The sequence below is a fragment of the Helianthus annuus genome, chromosome 13, assembly GCF_002127325.2.
Source record: "Helianthus annuus cultivar XRQ/B chromosome 13, HanXRQr2.0-SUNRISE, whole genome shotgun sequence".
NCBI lineage: Eukaryota > Viridiplantae > Streptophyta > Magnoliopsida > Asterales > Asteraceae > Helianthus > Helianthus annuus.
The window spans coordinates 111050965-111056964 of record NC_035445.2 but is presented as its reverse complement, the minus strand read 5'-3'; positions in this window follow the sequence as shown (position 1 = coordinate 111056964).

The window sequence follows — 6000 nt, the reverse complement described above, 5'->3', positions numbered from 1 at the left end:
CATTTTACATCTTATGAAAGTGGTTAAAGTAGAATACATGATGTTAAACTTGAAGAACACTAAGAATCAAAAGAATAAAACCTTTACATAAGCTTAAATCATGAAGAAACCGTGTTATTTTAGTGTTAATATGCTTGTTGATTATTGATTGTTTGTAGAAATGATGTTGATCATCATGTAGTCTTGCTAGATCATGATTAAAAACATAATCTAACAAGATGAGAGGATGAACATGTTAAAGGTTATGGATCATCCTCACAAAAGTCATGAACTTGAAGGAATATAAAGTTTCTTGTAAAATGATGAACAAAGTAAGTTTAAAGTCTTGTAAATCTAAATGTTCAGGTATGATTTACCAAGAAACCAAGTTAAAAATACAAGTTTACTAAACCTTGGCTCTTACATAAATATACATCATTTTTAGTGATTAACAAAATAAAGAAACACATGAGTTACAAGAAAAATGCATGAAGAAGCATTTTTAGAAAATATGAACATAAGTTGTAAAGATCTATATTCTTTAAAAATGGAGTTTTTAAAGAAGTAAACACATTTAAAGGGTAACAAGACTTACTAAGAATACTAGTAAGTTAGTACAAAATTTTATAAACTTTCAAGTTCATGATCTAGAAATTAATGCTTGTTTTTAACAAAACTGTTAAGTGAAGATTGTATATTGTTGATTGATGATTGTTGAATGAAATTTTGAAAAGAAAATAATATGCTTATAAGCATGGACACCTCCATTTACAAAGAAAACTCTGGCGAAATTTTCTAAAAATCCGACATTTAGAAAATATTTTTCTAACAAGTGTTTACAAATATATTTTTGACTTTGCTTTTTAAAAACAAACTTCGCCATAGTTTTGTTACAAAAATACCAAGTATCGGAGGTAGGTTTTTGTAAATAAAAATGGGTAAACATATATTTAGAATATATATTTTCTACTAAGACACTTGTGTGAATATTTGTATATTTTGTGAACTAGTTATATTATTTTAGGGTAAAATAATATAACTTAACAAATACCATGGAAATTACAACTCCAAAATAACACCAAAAATATCAAGGAATAAAATATTTAAGTTACATGCATAATAATGTGAAAATGAGCTAGAAAACGTAACTTACCAAATATTTCACAAAATACTCTTACACAGATATTTTTGGTAAAATATTATTTTGGAAACTAAGGAAGTAAAAATATATTATTTTTGGGAAAAATACATATATTTTGGGAATACGTTATTTTGGACAAATAAGTTAAATATATTTTCCTAAATGGGACTTAAAATATATTTTTTTTCGAAACTACAAATATACATGTATAAATACCCCCATCCTTGGGAAGGAAATACGGAAGTTAAAATACTTGAGAAGTATGGATACGAAATATTGCCTAACTATTATTCCTAAAAAAACAAAATTCAAGTTAAAATAATTATTATTATTTTAACAAGAAGTTACAACTTGGAATAATATCAAAGTTACGTAACTCAAACCCGTAAATACAAAAGCAAGGCACGGCCCGTTCGTCTAACAGACAATAGTACGATGTAGGTTGTCGCGTAGCGGACCAAGTTTGAGTTGACGATACGACCCAGGAGACGCACTACAGTGAGTTCATGCTCCCCCTTTTCTTTTTTTAACGGTTTTCAGTTTTACAACTTCGGGGGTGAAATACATGTTACAATTATTACTGACATTTTCATACATGGTATGGTTAGCTTAAGGAGGGCGTACTACTTAGATCATTTGAGTGATGGGCGCGACACTTAAGGCCATTAATCCTCATCGTAGGACCGAGGGACATGAGTGATAGATCTATTTGGGTGTAGCGAGCCCACACCCATGAGGCCGGGGCGGCCCATAGTGGTGATTGTGTCTTACAGCCGGAAGCCCGGTACAACTCCGCTAGGTTTGAGTTTTCCCGTATCACTTCACACATACCAGTGGCTTTGCAACCCATTGGTGATTTCTTTTTCCTTATTGCTACATACCAGGGACTTTCATACATACAAACATATTTCAAAGGTTTATACATACTCACATACACATGAACTCGCTCAACTTTTGTTGATTTTTTTTCAAACTACATGTATTTAAGGAAACTAAGGGATCTGGCAAGTGTCTGCATATGTGTCAAGCTGCGTTGAATAAAGATGTCATCCAGGGTAGTAGGTTTAGGAGGTGTAACCCTTACCTGGACGGGTTACATGTCTTTAAACCACGTTTTATTTAAGTCTTTTGTTGTGTCTTATGAACACGTTTTAAAACAAGTATGGTTTGTAATTTATCTTAAGTGTCGACATTTTCAAACAATGATGTTGTGGTATTATTAACCTTAATGAATGGATGAACATCTTGTGTTTTATTTTCATATAGCATTGTTATGATTGTTGCTATGGTATTAAGAAGTCACACCAAAATAATCCACGCTTCCGCAAAAGCCAGGGTGTGACATCTTGGTGTCACACCCTGGCTTTGCGGAAGCGTGGTTAATTTGGTGTGACTTCTTAATACCATAGCTTAATCATAACAAAGCTATATGAATTAAAAACATGCAAGATCATCCATTAAGTTTTAAAAACCAAATACAATACCATTGTCTTGACGGGAAAACACCCTAATAACCATAACATTGTTCAACAAACAAACAAAACATAAATATGGTTTAAAGACTGTGACTTGTCCAGGAAAGAGTCACGTTCCCTAAACCCCGGATGACCTCGGAAACTAGTGCAGCGGGAAAACGTGCCATACCGTGCCAGATCTTTAATTCCCTGAAATACATGTAAGTTGAAAAATCAACAATAATGTTGAGCGAGTTCATGCGAAAGTGAGTAAATAAACCTTTGTATTTATCAAAATCCTGGTATGTAGCAAATAAGGAAAAAGAGATCACCAATGGTTTGCAAGGCCATTGATACGTGTGAAGTGCAAGTAGGAAGACTCAAACCTTGCGATTTTGCGTCGGGGCACAAAGTCACCCCGAGGTCCGTTATGCTGGACCTGGGGTTGGGCTCGCTACACCCAGATAGATCTACCGCTTACGTCCCTCGGTCCTACAATAAGGATTAATGGCCTCCAGTTCCCGCCTACCCACTCACATGATCTAAGTAGTAACCCTTACGCTAACCATACCATGTAAAAAGTACTCGTAATCATAGTAACATGTATTTCACCCCCGCAGTTTAGAAAACTGAAAACAGTTAAGAGAAAAGGGGGACATGAACTCACAGTCGGTGCGTCTCTACCAAGTACTCCAAATCAGGCAGCTGTGCAACGACCTACATGTGCTAATTCTATTAGACGGACGGTCGTGCCTTAGCTTTATAGTTTAAGTTTTTGGGAAATAGTTAGACAACTATTCCGTGTTTACTTTTCGTATATACTTGGTAGTTAATCTCCTTCCCAAGGATGGGGGATTTAATACATGTGCGTTCGAATTATAAGATTAAGTCTCACTTAATATATATTTATTTCTAATCCCAAAATATAAATATTTTTCTCAAAAATATTATATTTTACTTCACATAATATTCTCCAAAAATGATACGTTGATAAAATACGCGTTCATGATTATTTCCGTATAATGCGTAAGTTACGTTTTAACGTTCGAGTGGTAATAGTAATTACCGGTGTAACTCATATAGTTATCGTAGAGGCGTTCGTATTATTTTGGGTCTGTTCACGTTCGAAAATATTATTTTTACTCTAAAAATAATATTTATGTATTTTTCACAAAATAAACATAAACAGTGTGGTGAAAATATATTTACTAAACATATATTTATCACGTTTAATTTTGTGAAAATCCCACCTCCGAATATTTGTAAATAAATTCGTGGCGAAATATATTTTGAAAACATGTCAAAAATAATTCTAACACTTGTAGTGTAAATAATTTTAAGTGTTATGTTTTTAGAAAAATTTCGCCAGAGTTTCCTCTGTAACTGGAGGTGGCCACGCTTTCAAGCGTATCATTTTCTTTTACAAAATCAATTTCACAACTTCTTTATTCAACCAAACAATTTCCGACACATCAACTAGTCAACAAGTATGTAATAAATCACATGAACTTGTAGTTTTTCCGAAACTATGGTGTAAATCCCATTATATTTTGTGGATCTTTATATAAAGTAATCCGATCTCGTAAAAACCTCGTTTTTAATGTAAATCCGTCTTTACAACTTCCCGTCATCTTTTTCAAAAATTGTTATTTTGTCGAAACTTTTTATTTAACAAGTGTTTACACACTCGTGGTTTATAAAAATCATGCTTGTTAATGTAAGATCCATTTTTAGAAAACATGATTTCTGTGATATGTGGTTCTTTGAAAATACCACCCGCAGATACGTAGATCTGCTAGTTTTAAATACTATTTTACAAGTAAAACATTTCTACACAAGTTCATGTTTCGCGTGTGGTAGAGTTTCACCTTTTAACCCTTGTTCTATTCAAAACAAGCTTATGTCAAGATCCATGACCTTAACCAAACCGGGTTAAATGATGATCCGAGCTACCACAACATAGATCGGGTCTAAATAATCACAACTTGCAATTACTACATCATTTACACAACTAGTGAGCTTTTAACCAACATTATTCATGTTTTTAGTAGACTTTTGTGCTTCAAATTGCAAGTTTCCGAATTTTAACCGTTACATAACATATTAACCACTTTAGAATAGTTCGAGAGAGTGTTTTAAGCATTATACCTCTAGCTCGAGGCTAGGGAAGAATCTATGCGCAAAAGAGGTGGATAAAAGCTAGATAGAGAGGTCCTTCGTCTTCCGTTTGCTCCAAGGCTCCTCGTATGTGACCCGTAACACTTGTATATGCTTGGAATGAGGATGATCAAACTCGAAAATGGATGTAGAGGGAGAGGGGGTTTCGGCCGAGAATTGTAGAGGGAAAAGAGAGAGAGTTTTGTGGTGTGGTGTGTTGTGATTATCTCTTGTGCCTACACTTCCTACTTATAGACAAAACTTAGTGTTATAATCCAATGGATTATGTGTCTAGTAGATATTTAGCAATTAGATTATAATATTCAAAATTAATCAAGCTTGTCTCCCCTTGGTTGGGCCGATTTCAATGGGGGTGGGGGGGGGGGGGGTTCTAGTTTGTTTCCAACCATTAGTTAGGTTATCTAGTTAGGTTAAATAAGTTAGTTAAGTAGTTAACTTGGTTAGTGGTGTGTTGTGTTTTAACGCGGGTGTCAGGGTGTTCAGGGACCCTAACTGGCTCAGAAAAAGATCAATATTGTTAATGTCAATATTTTTATGTTCCGGGTATGGTCCGGTTGTTCGGTTGGATAGTAATCCGTTAAAGCGCTTAATAAAGCTTTTAAGTGTCGTAAATACCATTTTTAGTGACACAACTTATTCCTGACACTTTGGAAAGTGTCTAGTAATATTTTTCTCAAGTTTTGGCACTTTATTAGCTAGCCAGAAGCTGAAATGTTAATTAAAGTGTTGTGTTTTGTGCTCAGTGTATGTTTTAGGCACATCCAGTCATCGTAACTTATTCCTAGAGACGCAGTTCTACAACCCTTGTATCCCTACACTCACTATGGGTGTAGTAAAATAATTCGGCTCACACAGGCCTTAGAGGCAGTATCTGCCTGATGCTGGCTTTATCAGCATGTTCAATAGGTTATCCGTTCATAGTGCTACTGTGCTTTTGTGCATCATGTTTGTCACTAGAGTTCAGTATGTAAATAATGTAGTGACGGTATGTAAAGTATGATGCAGGAATATACAAGTATCAGAAATCAAGTAGCAGTTCATCAGTAATTTCAAGTAAGCACAGTAATTAAGTAGCAATTAATTATTAATTAAATCGTACGGATACCTGGTTTAGTGAGGGTTGTCACACTTGGAAGTCAATAAGCAAACACTTACAACAACATCATCAAATCATGTCGAATTGATAGCACTATATGACCCTGGTCGAGAATGCGTGTGGTTGAGATCAATGATTAATCACATACAAGA